Source organism: Eptatretus burgeri, chromosome 6 (genome assembly GCF_056783735.1).
Source record: "Eptatretus burgeri isolate ZD-2024b chromosome 6, Ebu_testis_v1, whole genome shotgun sequence".
NCBI classification, from domain to species: Eukaryota; Metazoa; Chordata; class Myxini; order Myxiniformes; family Myxinidae; genus Eptatretus; species Eptatretus burgeri.
Window position 1 is genome coordinate 111,779,562 of NC_140966.1, and position 14,677 is coordinate 111,794,238.

The 14,677-nt window shown below is 49.2% G+C and overlaps 1 protein-coding gene across 2 annotated transcripts in view; it reads left to right on the forward strand.

The window, feature by feature from the left end:
- ARL1 (ARF like GTPase 1) overlaps window positions 1–14,677 on the forward strand; it is a 57,038-nt gene that overhangs the window by 32,624 nt on the left and 9,737 nt on the right. Inside the window, exon 1 of one of the 2 annotated variants that reach the window (XM_085886816.1) lies at window positions 11,798–11,819. The exons of the other annotated variant lie outside the window; for it this stretch is intronic. The gene's annotated coding sequence lies outside the window, so the exon portion shown is untranslated. Of the gene's footprint in view, window positions 1–11,797; window positions 11,820–14,677 lie in introns of those variants that run through there. 2 annotated transcript variants of the gene reach the window in all.

Here is a 14,677-nt window from a genome sequence, read left to right on the forward strand (position 1 = left end):
CGGAAACGGGACCGGTAGCGCCAGAATGCCAAGGGGGCAGTGTAGTGGGCACAGGCGACCCTCGGAAAGGGACCCAGGGCATAAACACGCCACGTGGGCATCGGACGGGGGCAATGCCAGAGAGGGCAACCCCCCACGTTGTAGGGAGCAGCTAGGCTCGGAGGCAGCCTGCGGGCCTGGGGGTGCCATGGTTAGAGTTCGGCAGAGGGGGAGTTCCTGCCAGTTGAGCCACGCTGCCCAGCCAGGAAATTGTGCGAGGGCACGTATGAAAATTTGAGGGCAAGTCCCAAATTTATAATGGACACCAACACAGGCGATGGGAATCATGTTTTTTTTGGAACCGATAGTTTTAAAAGTGTGAGGGGTTTTTGGAAAGCCCTGGGGTAGTTTCAGGTTAATGAATGTTAGGGTAGATAGGAGATGTACCCCTTTGCACCATCCATCCCTTCGCTCGTTGTAGGCCGCTGGACTCACCTTGGTGAATCGCTGAACTCTGAGGTGGCCATTCTGAGGCTTAATTGGGCCTCAAGACAGAACGCTCGCTCTCCATTATTCCCCTCTAGAGAGGGAACGTAGGGGTTGGGAGTAGGCTCGGTTGACAGGATAGGTTAGCCGGACAATGACTATAAAGGGGGTTAGGGAGACGATTGTAAAAGGGAAATAACAATAATAAAAATAAAGAGGGGCTAAATTTTGTTGTTTTTGTGACAAATTAAGGGAGCGGGTCTGGACAGAGACAGGCAAAGGTGATGGAGTGGGGGGGAGACAGTAGGCTCGGTCTGAGCCCGCCTTCAAAGCGGCCGGCACCACCGCACTCCCTTCAAACCTGATGGAAACACACCAGAGGCCGGCCAGCTTCACCTGTCGGCCTGTAGTGCTGCAGCCGCCTGTTCTGCATGGACTTGCCTTGCCATGCCTCGTTTGCCTGCGTCTGCCATGACCCCGTGCCTGCTAGCCCTTGTTGTGTTTGCCCCTGTGTCCATCCATTACCATGTGCGCCAGGAACATCCAGTTTTGCATGGACTGTCCTGCAAGCAGCCCGTGCATCCATCATGTCCATTTGTTTTGCGACCATCTCCATCCATTCCCCTGCACCAAAGACTTTGCAATGACTTTTGCCTTTCCCCTTTCCCCTTTCACAGATCACAAGTCCTGGGCCATGGTTAGTGTAATGTAATAGATAAGTTAAAATTGTAAATAGGTGAACCCCCGCCTTGCATGTTTGTTTTAGTGCCGGCAATTTTAGTTAAGTTGTCCGAATGAGTCTGTGAGAGTTTGTTTCGTTAGTTACGCAGCGCATTAGGTTATTTATTTTTGGGACACGTTTCAAGAAATGTCGCACTCAGGGATCCGAAGGTAGAACATACTCGGGGAAAACTTACACATGCTGGTCACACGAAAATTTGACGACTCGGGATGAGTCTGTAAAAAGGGGAGGGGGTAGTGTTACGAATTTGGAATTCAATTGCACTCAACATACAGGTTCCTTTAGTCAGCTATGTCGATAAGTGCATGTTCCCCAGATAGCTCACCTTCCATTGTTTAAATGTTTTGAAATCGATTCGATGCGCTGCGGATCGATTTAATAGTTGGGGAGCGAACAATGGAGACATCCCTCCCCCTCTTCTGCGAAGAGGGAGAAGAACCCTGCGGTGACGTCAACAACTCCCTCCCACCCGTGGTTGAGCGGGGGGGGGGGGGGGGGTGGATCACGAGGGCATGAGTCACGCCGGGTGCGGGGGAGGGGGTGCAAAGGATAAAGAGGACATCTTTTCTTTGTTCGAAAAGAGTCCCGTGGGAGTCCTGTGGTTGGGCTGAGTTTGTGGGAGTCCCGTGGCAGAGTTTGTGTGGGAGTCCCGTGGTGGGGCTGAGTTCGTGGGAGTCCCGTGTGCTGAGTCCCGTGGGAGGAGTAAGCTTTTTGCTTCGGAGAGAGCAGTCGTTCAGCAGGCTATCGGGTCATGCTTGGCTTGCTTGGCTTGAGGCCTTCGGAAGATTTTTGCTTCGGCTGGCTCAGTGAGCTTCGGCTGCTGCTTTGTTTTGGAAGGAACTTGAGCCAGTTGTTCAGCTCGAGCTGCGAGTGGAGGCTTCTTCCTCTCCTTCCTCTTCTTCTTGGTTCGTGGAGCTTTTTGTTCTCCATTTTGTTTCCCGGCTTGGTGCGACGCATCGGCCTCTTCTTGTAGTTGGATCCTCGGGGAAGCGACGATCGACAGGAAGGATCGGTGTCTCGTCTCACCGGCACGTGTTGAGAAGCGCGGGAGGATTCGCGGGAGCTTGGGAAGGATCGCAGCGATTGGATCCAGCTCGCTCTTGCTGGAGCCCGGGTCCGGACAAGTTGAAGACCACACGAGGTGGAAAGGTTCGAGTCAAGCTCTGAGTTTCAGCTCACCTGTCCTCCGAGCTGGAGCTCGTGATTAAAGGCCTCAGCCACCGTTTTGTGTGTGTGTGTGTGTGTGTGTGTGTGTGTGTGTGTGTGTGTGTGTGTGTGTGCGTGCGTGCGTGCGTGCGTGCGTGCGTGCGTGCGTGCGTGCGTGCGCGCGTGCGTGCGCGCGTGTGTGTGTGTGTGTGTGTGTCCGTGGGCCCGTCTCATAAGTAGGAACTGCTGTTAAGTGTAACTGAATGTACATAATAAGTAGACGGTTGCAGTTCTTTTGTCGTGCTTTTGTTGCTTGTTTAATTGCATTCGTGTTTTGCCTTATTTAATTGCATCTGTGTTTTGCCTTATTTAATTGCATACGTGTTTCATTATAATAATTGTCCTTGTGTGAATGTAAACCTGCTCGTTGCGTCCATTCCCTCATTGACTGAACATTTAGTGTGTTTGGAGTTGGAAAGCCGTTGGTTTGCCGTAATAGGGGGACATTTGGACCGACGGTTCTCAGCGATTACGCCGCTCGGAATCGTGCACGGACAAGCTCGCCTTGGCGGTTTGTTCCGTACGAGTTCCATCGAGGGTGGAATACCCCGGTAGTTGGATCACGTGGGTATTTAGGTAAATTGAAGATTGGCAATCGACCCTACCTCACGTGATCTGCCGATTGGCGTATTTCGGTTCTTGTACAAGGACCCGTTGCTCAGAGTTATCCGGGCGGCGATCTATATTCCGGGCGATCGGTCGGGCCGACTCGACTTGCGGCTCCGTTCAGAGCGGCCGGTTGGCGGCCGACCCCGGCCAGTAACAATATCTATGGATATCATGATGTCTCAAAAAGTCATGGACAAGTCATGACGAAACGTGGCGGATGAGTTTGTTGGGTGACAAGAACAAGCCGATTCGATTTTGGTTCAGGTTCGAATCCAGATCCAGCCTAATCAGTGGGATACAAGGAGTAAAGTGTTCAGCCTGGCGGAGTTGTGCGCTCGACCAAGTGCCGTGGCCACGCTGTGTGACAGACAGGTGGCACCAGTACTCCATTAAAATGGCTTTTTGCTTTTGTGTGAAAGCCGAGTTGTCGGATTAAGCTGGCTGGAATGCAAATGAATGAAAGGAACACTGTTGGGGTTAGATGGATTAACCACAAAGTGACACAAATCCTCTAAGGAATCTTGTGGATAAATTGTCAGGACTAGGTGGATCTGTGAGGTTGCAATACGTTTTCTGAACCACAGAGTGGCGTCTCTGACTCGCGGAGAGTGCTGAAACGCACACTATCTTTGTTCTTTCCTGACATCGCCTTGTCCTTTCTGTGGCAAATTGAACACTCCGATCGGTTATGGTCATGACACTCGCTCTCGACGAGAAGACCAGAGAACTGGATGATGGTCTCATCATCACGTGCTGCAATTTTGGCCCACAGAGTTAAAAAAAAAAAAAAAAAAAAAGGCATCTGGGATTGTGAGATAAAGAGGTGGTGTTTCGAGCTGGCTCGGCAGTGATCGCCTGATCTAACCAGAGAAACCACATCACACCACATTCGAGGTGTGCAAAGTGATTGTGACTGCAAGTTGAGTTCGTGGCTTTCAACGTTCATCGCTTCAAAAAAAAAATGAATACCCCCCCATTGGAAGGGAATCCGAATCGAGTCAAATGTACTCCATTCCTGCGGTAATTGGGATAACTTTACAAATCCATGGCTGAACAATAATGTCGAACAAGTTTCCATTTCACTTTGAATGAAGGAGGAGGCAGACGAGGGCCTTCACTGCCGACACCAAGAGTCCCGTTGTTTTGTTTTATACATCCACCTGTATATGAGCAGAGGTACCCGCACCTTGTGCAGAAGGAATTTGGAGTTTAGAAAAAGAGAGCCAAGGGTAATATGTATAATTCTAATTAATTAATCACATAATTTAGCAGGCAATACTATCATAATAATAATTATTATTATTTTGATTATTATTATTATTATAATAATGTAACGATTAATACAATATTTAAAATAAAATCACACCTTTCTCAGCATCACGCTGTAGATACCAAGGCTTTTAGGATTATTATCTCCCTTCTCACCGCACCCCTGTCTTCTACCGTCTCCTCTCCAGCCTCACAGTTCCCCCCCCCTCCCTTCACCCCCTTTGCTCTGTCTGAGGTATGTCACCCTCATATTTCCGCAGGGTGCTCAAGGTCCGCCAGTAACCCCCTTCAGGTAAAACTACCAAAATCAAGAATCACTGCTCACCTTCACTCTTTTATTCCTCTCCCCCCTCCCCCCCCCACCTTTGGAACAAACTCCCTCACTCTCTTCAACCCCACTCTTCCCTCTAGGTCTTCAAAACAGCTGTTCACCACCATCTCTTGTCATCCCCCATCCAAATCCTCGATCTTTTCTACCCCCCGTTAATCCACCCCAAACCCACCTCCTTCAAATTCCCTGCTTTCCTTCCTGAAAGTCCCTGTAATGTCCATCTTGTTTACCCAGTGTTCTCCACCCCATCTCTTTCCCTTACACATATCTCCTAATGTCTCTGTTCCCCACTGTTTTGTCCTTCCCTCTCCCACACATCTTGTCTCGTGCCTTGTTATATGTTCTGTGTGTTAGCTCCAACACGAGCCTCGACTTGGTATACAAAAAGAAACAAACAGACAATAATATGATGCAATAAGGCAATGCTTCACAATAATGATTACTGCAGTGCCTCTGGATGGACAACATTTTGAGTGTGGTTGTTGGGTGCCAGAATTGTCAACTTGGTGATACAGGAAAGGTGATTTGTAATTCTGTCGACCACCGGGTGGCACGATACGATACACATTTACAGAGAGAGAATTGGGGTCTTTCCCCCCCACCCTAAACCCCCTTTGAAAATTGTTTCTTGCATCTCCGCTTGCCAAGAAGATTGCAATGGTAGGCAATACGATGCATTTACTACCAGTGGGGCTGATTCGATTGATGGACAGACAGACAGACAAGCCGGTAGGCGACGAGGGATCCGCTTGGATCGAAGCGCTGGATACGATGCTTTTCATTCTGACCAATCCACCGACGAAGATTCATTGCCAAGACGTATTGGTTCACATACAATTGTTCCTCTGCCTGGCAAGATTTTTCCTCTTGCGTATTTTGCCAACTGGCACTCCTTAGAAAAAATGACGGTAAATAGACACCCGATTTTTGAAGGACTACCATTTGAAAAATAAAACCTAAATCAAAAGTCGGCTCGAGTAAAATATTCTAAATATCTCGAAGTGTTTAATTCCGAAGTCTCGTTTCTCCACATTCAAAACTGTAGGGCAAGTATTGAAAATGGTGAACGCGGTTTTTCGGCCGCTGCTTAGCAACGAAACTCAAACGCGCACACTTGCAGCACATATGGCACCTGTCGCCAAGTTTCATCGAAATCGGTTTGCTTGTTTGTGCTGTGGAGCCTCGCGTTGCACACGCGCACGCACGCACGCACACACACACACACACACACACGGAAAACCCGACAATGAGGGATATCTAGCGAATCCAACAGACAATACAACCGTGTGCGTGCGTGCGCACCTGGTGTGGCTTAATGGTGAGGGTGGTGGGCTTGGGACCCAAGGATCCTGAATTCAAATCCCACTCAGCTGTTGAATTAATACCTGGTGGGGTTGACTCTGCCTCTCATCCTTCCGAGGTCGGCAAAATGAGTGTCAGCTTGCTGGTATCCTGTGTCAAAGTGGCGACCCATCCATGATTGTCTCCATTAACCAAGGAGACTGCTTCGGCAGCACCAACGCTCTGCACAGATTATGGTCCCAATGGTTGGATGTGTATGTATATATATATATATATATATATATATATATATATATATATATATATATATATATATATATATATATATATATATATATATATATATATATATATATTGTTGCGGTTCTCAGAACCGCATGCATACACCGGATAGGTGTCCAAAGACAGTTATCCCATTATTATACGTGTAGATAGTTCCCTTCCTTTTGTTTAGTGGGACAACGGGGACTGCGTTGCGATGATTTAATAGTTAGGGTTGCTCAATCATTTTCTTTTCATTTCTTTCCTGGGATAAATCAGTCACGTGCGCTTTCGCTGTAAGGTTGGAAAACTGCCGCACCGCCGTGAAGGATCCGCTGCACTCGGAGTCTCCTTCCCGGGTAAACCCGAAACCCGGCATGCGCGGCGAGTGACGTGCGCTAGGTGCTGGACTGTCGATTTGAGCTTCCAATAGGCTGGGGGAGAATTGCCGATTGCATTAGAAAGGCATGCGAACAAATACCTCTTAAGAGGCTGCATGGATGGTGTTTTTTTTGACAGCAAGACAATCCACGGTACCCTCTGCCCTGCTTGCCCCTCGTCTCGTTTACCACAGCATACCGTCCTTCACCTGACACGACATGCGGTCCACGATGACCCGAGATCTCAGAGTGAACACCACCGGAATCCGCAAGCGGCTCCGATGGAGGATACGTGGTCGGTCCGGGAGGTTCTCCGGAAGACCGTGGGTCCATGGTCGGTTCACCCGAGGACAAGCGGTCCAGACCCGATGAAGATTTGCTTGATTTCGTGTGCTGATTTCGGTGTGGGCGATTCGTGTCGTCTTGTGGAGTCGGAGCGCAATGTTCCCGCTGTTGGGGATGGCCTTGTCGGAAACAGAGTGAAGCGGTTTCCGGCCCAAGCTGGCGGGCCACGTGAAGGGTTGGGGCCAATCGGAGCGCCCAATTCAGGCGATGGGGCATGGCCCCTCCGCCCCGAGCTTCGGGCCCTATAAAAGACGGAGAAGTTCCTCCGTCTCATGTGTGTGTGTTTTCACGCGGTGTGTTCCTGTTCCCGCCTCCTGCTTCTTGTCTCTGCCCATGCCTCGCCTCGATGATCCATCTCCTGCTTCTCGACTCTGCTTCCTCATCTCGGCCCACACCTCGACGTCGACCCCACCCACCTACCTGGTCCTGCCCACCACTGCACCCTCGCACTCTGGACTCCACCCCTTCTCCACTCAAGCTCCTCCTTCAGAACAGTCTCCGCGCATGCGGCTGGGGCCAGAGACAACGTGACTACTGTTTGGTACCGCACCACGGAGCATTTCCCCTCCCCCCCCGAAATGTATTGGTGGCGCGTCGTGTCATCGGGCGCACAGGTACTGAGAGCATAACCTCAACTCCTCTCGGTCCCTGGCTGCAAAACTCCGTGTGTGTGTGTGTGTGTGTGTGTGTGTGTGTGTCCTGGTGCCTGTCTGGTTAGTGTGTGTGTGTGTGTGTGTGTGTGTGTGTGTGTGTGTGTGTGTGTGTGTGTGTGTGTGTGTGTGTGTGTGTGTGTGTGTGTGTGTGTGTGTGTGTGTGTCCTGGTGCCTGTCTGGTTAAGGAAATCTGTAGATCATTATTGTTATTAATTCGTGTCAAGTCTGCTCTGTTTCTGCTTTCGTAAGTTGCTTGTATTATTGGCGCACCCCATGCTTCTTCCTATCCCTGCATTACACCCCAATAAATCTTCGCTTGCCACATATCTTTCCTCGCCTGCTTGTAAATAAATAATTATCATTAGGAATGTTCCCTGCTCGTTTTTGTCTTTTCTTCCATTGATCTGGCATGGTCCGAATCCGAGCTTAGCCAGGACTTTATTCCCGACGATCCATTCCTTTGAGCCGATACATCCTTGGCAGTGTCGCTCGGTTGCATCCGATCCGGTAAAGTGATCCGCTTCGTACAAGGCGTGTTTCCCAGTAATTAAACCACGTGATTAATTAGGTAACCCATAGACTGGAGGACCCGAGGTCACGCAGTTGAGTTATTGGCGTCCACGGTGGGGTCAGCGACCCGCCGCATCACGGAATTATCCATGTGCGACGGCCTGCAATTCCGGGGAGTCTGGTGGGGATCGACATAGCGGTGTGTTCCTGTCAAACACGGACATGTGGTCTCCATAAAAGTCAAACACGGACATGTGGTCTTCTCACCCGACCCCCCCCCCGGCCCGCACCAACACACACACACACACACACACACACACACACACACACACACACACACACACACACACACACACACACACACACACACACACACACACACACACTGTGGACACCTGCTTGTCCAGCATCTCATTCCAAAATCATGGTTATTAATATGGAGTTGGTTCCCCCTTTGCTGCTAGAACAGCCTCCCCTCTTCTGGGAAGGCTTTCCACAAGATGTTGGAACATTGCTGTGGGGATTTGCTTCCATTCAACCACAAGAGCAATTGTGAGGTCGGGCACCAATGTTGGGTGATTAGGTCTGGCTCACAGTCGGCGTTCCAATTCATCCCAGAGGTGTTTGGGGTTGAGGTCAGGACTCTGTGCAGTCCAGTCAAGTTCTTCCACACTGATCTCAACAAACCATTTCTGTATGAACCTCTTTTTGCACACGGGGGCATTGTCACGCTGAAATGGGAAAGGGCCTTCCACAAAGTTGGAAGCACAGAATAGTCCAGAATGTCATTGTATGCTGTAACGTTAAGATTTCCCTTCACTGGAACTAAGGGACCGAACCCAAACCATGAAAACAGCCCCAGACCATTATTCCTCCTCCCCCAAACTTTACAGTTGGCACTATGTATTCGGGCCCACACACCACTCCAGCCGACACTTGGCATTGCACATGGTGATCCGAGGCTTGTGTGTGGCTGCTCGGCCATGGAAACCCATTTCATGAAACTCTCGTCGAACAATGCTCGTGCCAACGTTGCTTCCAGAGTGAGTTTGGAACTTGGTCGTGAGTGTTGCAACTGATGACAGACAATTTTTCATCACTCGGCGGTCCCATTCTGTGAGCTTGTGTGGCTTACTACTTCACGGCTGAGCTGCTGTTGCTCCAAGACATTTCCACTTCACAATAACAGCACTTGCAGTTGACCGTGGCAGCTCCAGCAGGGCAGAAATTTGATGAACTGACTTGTTGGAAAGGTGGCATCTGATGATGGTGCCACGTTGAAAGTCATTGAGCTCTTCATTACGGCCCATTGTACTGTCAATGTTTGTCTATGCAGATTGCATGGCTGTGTGCTTGTTTGTACACACCTGTCAGCAATGGGTGTGGCTGAAATAGCTGAATCCACTAAATGGAAGGGGTGTCTGCATACTTTTTGACTGTGCATGCGTGCGTGCTTGCGTCCTCCATAGCTCCAAAACCATGAAACCTATCAGCCTGAAACTTTGCATGCATATGAAGAAAACTCCAAGGAAGCGCAAGAGTGAAAATTGGTTGTTTTGGGTTCATTAAAACACTCCTTTTGATGATATTTAACGGCCTTATTCAATTATTTCCTTCATCATGTGATCCTCGGCCACCTCGCCCTCTCGATGGGGTCTTAAGGCGTTTCCTGGGTAACCTCGCTGGGTTATGAAGCCGCCATGTTTTTTGGCCTGCTCAACCATGCTTTGATTTTGAACAGGCCGCAATGATTTCTTGATGATAAATCGATGTAAGCTCCAGATTTGAAAATATCAGCAGTTTCCAAAAAAAAAAAGTGTTGACTTGTTTAATTTGGACATTTCCGAGTGCATCGTCGTATCGATGGTAATTGGTAATCGTTTGCCAAGCCAGGTGTTCCGTCGGAGTGCTTGAGTGCTTAAGTCACTTACCGAGCTGGACAGTACAGTTCGTGTCCTGATCGGGATGTACAGTCGACAGTTACTATAAGGTAGAGGAACGTTTCCAGCACACACGGACATGCCAATTGTGTTTTTCTACCCGTGACACGCAGCTGTTTATAAAGGTTAATGTTTGTGAACATCTCCCTGAAGCGTCTATGTAAATGTAACGTCGTTTTTCGGTGATAGCTGTTCAAGGTTTCTGGGTTGTACACAGGACATCCCGATCTACTCCAGATTTATCACCAGTTGGTTTCTGGGGCAAGAACACTGCTGCTTTCATGTCCATGTTGGGCATGATGAGGTGTTGGTTGTGCGAGCGTTGGGTTCTCGTTGGGTGTTGTGCACATGTGGATGTGGTGTTTGGGATTGGGTGTTTGTTGCTCACTTTATCCAGCCGTTTGCACCATCCAGTTTTCACCATTTGCATGAGAGGTGTGTATTGTGTGGGTATGTCCACCATCTCCCCAGTAGGACCACCCTCCCGGCTCTTCACGTACCATGCTTCCAATATCAACTTGTGTCATTTGTTTGATGTAGTGTCTAGAACACGGCTCCCATAAAAGTCAAATTTGTGGACAGATTGTAGGTAATGACGTGCTCTGGCTGACTGTCACCTTTCCAAGCCTAATCGCTCTATCCTGTTCAACTAGCCATTGTTTAAAATTTCTGTTTTGTTTTGGTTCTTCCAAGGTGGGGCGCATCCCCTTGTTGCACCCATTTTTGAGCAGGACTTCTCTAACTAATCTGATTTCTTTACTGCATCAGGTTTGGAAGATGATGCAGTCCATGCCCGAGCTGCCAAGGTCCGTGCTCCACTGCGTTTGTGGGAGGTTGGGTTGAAGGAGTTAAAATCCAGTGGAAATCGATGTGGTACAAACAAACACGATATGTTATTGTAAGAAGGTAGGAGAGTGTTGGAAAGGGGATGGGAGGAGGGAGATGAGGACCGCAGTGGAGGGTGGGGGTGGGTTGAGTACTTTGATATAAACACACAATTCAATGTTGGGATTCCACGTCTGTAAATCCCAGTTGATGGAGCATTCTTTGTGAATGTTCGTGTGGATCTGTGTCGGTCTGACAAGTTCAATCATCGATTTTACCAACTGGAAACTTCCGAGAGGAGTGGCGATCGTGTGCAGCCTGTGGCTGATGGCTGCATCACTTTCTGGGGCCGGGCTGTGCCGCTTGATGCAATGCCCCCTGTTACCAGCACGCTGGTACTCATTTTGCTCACCTCTGAAGGATGACCGGCTGAATCAACCCCCACCTGGTGTTAATCCAACTGCTGACGGGGTCTCAAACTCAAGAGCGTAAGATCTTAAACCAGCCACCCTAACCGTTAGGCTAACACCAGGCTTGCTCAGAGTGGTAACGAAGCTGTAAGTGCAGTGTGGAAGAAGGTGTTTCTTATATTTCTAACATTTGCCCTTCATAAGAGCAAAACAGCATGCACAGGTAGATCACTTTTGCTCTGACGAAAGGCATTATGTCTGATTAAGCGGAGGCACTGAGCAGGTACAGCATTTTCGTATGGAGACCAATTAGACCTTTTTGTAACCTTGTGGTTGAATACGTTTGTGATTGGATAGGGGGTGTGTGCGTGCTGTTCCTACGCACGGCTCGAAGGCGCCGGCGCCGATAACGATCGGTCATGGCCGCATGGTTTATCTCATCGCTCAGGCACTCGCTCCGTATCACCAACTCCTTCGACCCGTCGGCCACACTAAACCCTGGCACCCTCGGAAGGTCTTCGCATTTCCTCACCGGGACATAAAGCTTCGCCTGACTTCTCTCTCGGATAAGGTAGTCTTGAGCAAGTCAATGCGAGTAGTTGTCTCATCGTTCAATGCACCAGGGAAGGTAGCAAGAAGGTGAGATGAACACCTCTCGTTTTTATTTGACGTCCAAAAGGTCATTGCAGACCGAGTGGAATTCGGGACGATGAGGCGTCACCACTGTGTGTGGTGGTTTCGCTGAATTTCCAGCTCGAGGTATCGGCCGCCAATGCATTCCCTGAACCACGTTTCCAAAGCAGCCTGCCTTTCCTTCCACGGAACGGAACCGAAACCCGTGGTGCAAGACTGGTCGGGAATATCACAAGTTGGATCGTCTGCATTGGGACTTGTCTGCGTTCAATTTCATTTTGTCTTCTTGTGAATAAAGCCAATGTTTTGTCCCACGAGTTCCCCTTTTGTGTTTCGTCTTCGAGGAAATCTTAGGCTGCTGTCGGGAAAGACCTTTTGGTTGTGGCATGTGGATCCGAGTGGACGACGCAGTCCTCGGACTGGGCTCGAATCGCGTTCGGTGAAGGCCCGGACAAACGGCACAGCGAGCCGTGCATGTGCGTGCGATTGTAAAACATCTAAAATGTAGTCGTCCTGTTTCGTTGCTCAGGTGCAAATCTGTGTCCGTGCCCCGTGACTTGTGAGCACCTTCAAACGACCACATGGAAGTGTGCACAAACACCCTAGCCGTGCAAGCTTGCATGTAAAGCGCTTTTCAGGTATCAATTAAACTTGTCGTTGAATTGTACAACTTCGTGAATGCCTGAGACTGCTCGGGCGTGCTAGTCGAGACTTGTAGGCCTCTGCGGGGTACCTCAGACCACAGGTTCAAGTAGCCAGCTGGAAATGTGACCAAGGTCGCCCGGGTGCGCTAGTCGAAACCATGTGTTGCAAGGTCTGAGAGACAGATCACACAGACAGATCACAATGCAATAACATGTCCCATCGCTTTGTGGATGGGTGATGATAAACTGTCATGGACCCACCATTGGAGCTTGTGGGGTTATTTTTGAGTAAAATTGTGAAAATTCTAAAATCTTCCCCAACAATCTCCCCCCCCCCCCGAACCGGCTCCCACTTTTTTTCCATCCGCCTCATTCATCCCAACCTTATCTTCGAGAAAGTCCGTAATCCATGCAACCAATCACTCACTACCTTGGTGGCGTCACCAAAAAAATATGCAAAGGACAAGACTGAACCAAATGGTGATGGATTCTGCTCCAGCTCTTCCACGAGCCTCGGCCATTTTTACAAGGAAAGGGGAAACTGATCGAAGTTTCGGTTTGATGAGGTTCACACATTATGTTCACTACCTGTTGTAATGTCACCACTGCTGTTCAACTGTGTCACGTCTTTAATCAGCATGACAGCTTGTTTGACGACTCTGTTGTAGTCCTTCTCAGCCGTCACCGTGTCATTACCCATTAATCTTAACCTCATGACCTCCCTCTTTTTTCGCCTTAACCTCATGACCTCCCTCTTTTTTCGCCTTAACCTCTTGTCCTCCCGCTTGTATCGTCGATCAACTTGAGTACATCAAGTTTAAAACTTCTGTCTGATGGTCAAGTGTGGAACTGACCATCGGGTAATGCTCTTTGTGGACGTGTGTGGACAAGGAGCAGAATGAAGCTCCCCCTCTGTTCGACTCCCTGACCCCTCGGGCTCTGAGGTTTAAAAGGTGGTGTGTGGGTGTGGGTAATGCTCGGTGCAAGTCAAAGTGTCTTCTGTTCACAAACGGATTATAATTTCTTCACCAGCTGAACATGTCCTTGTTAAAATTTATTTCTACATATTTTAAACGTTTTCAGCCCTTGGCAGATTTTCAACACTGATACCTTCACCTGTACGTGTCATAATCTCTCCTAATTCCTTCCAGTTTATATTCTGTTTAGCCTGATGTGGAGGCAATGTGAGCAAACTGGATCGACAAGAATGTTTGTGTGTTTTAACTGTCGGTGTAATCTGCCCCACCCCTCACCCCTTTCGCACACACACACTCACACACACACAGACAGATACACACACAGACAGATGCACAGACAGACAGACAGACAGACACACACACATATTGTACCTTTTGTTCCTCTTTTCCTCTGCACTATTTCCCACCATCTCACCCACGTGTGTTTTTTCACAAACTCTTTCCCTTCCCAGGTTTTGTTGTTTGTTTTCAACCCTCAGCCTTTTGTTTTTCACTTTGACCACTCACCCTTCCCATTTTAATTTACCTTTCACAGTGACAGCTTTGCCTTCCTGTTTTTATTTTACCCTGGCCCCTCGGACTCCCCCTCTGTTCGCCCTGACCCTGACTCCTTGGGCTCCCCCTCTTTGCGCTCTGACCCCTCTGTTCGCCCTGACCCCGACACCTCAGGCAACCCCTCTGTTCGCCCTGACCCCGACCCTTCGAGCTCCCCCTCTGTTCGCCCTGACCCCGACCCCTCGGGCTCCCCCTCTTTTCGCCCTGATTCCTCGGGCTCCCCCTCTGTTCGCCCTGACCCTGACTCCTCAGGCTACCCCCTCTTGTTCGCCCTGACCCCGACCCCTCGGGCTGCCCCTGTAGCTGTTAAAAGTTTAGTTTGCAAATGTGGTTCGTGTAAAATCAGACACATAGACAATCCCTCATCGTGGTGACATGTAAATGAGATGTAAGGAATGATTGTTCTGCCAATCCAACCTGCATTGTATAGTGATCCATATATTATAAACGGCAGTACCTTGGAAGTCTTACCTGTCGCTTTTTTTGAACGAGTTATTCCTTCTCTTGAATTGATCCTTTCATTGACCCATGAGTCATTGCTGTGGCTTTGTTCGATCACCGCACATACAGATATCTTGATGTCCCGTCAGTTTAGGAAAACGTCGAATGTGATTCCTGAC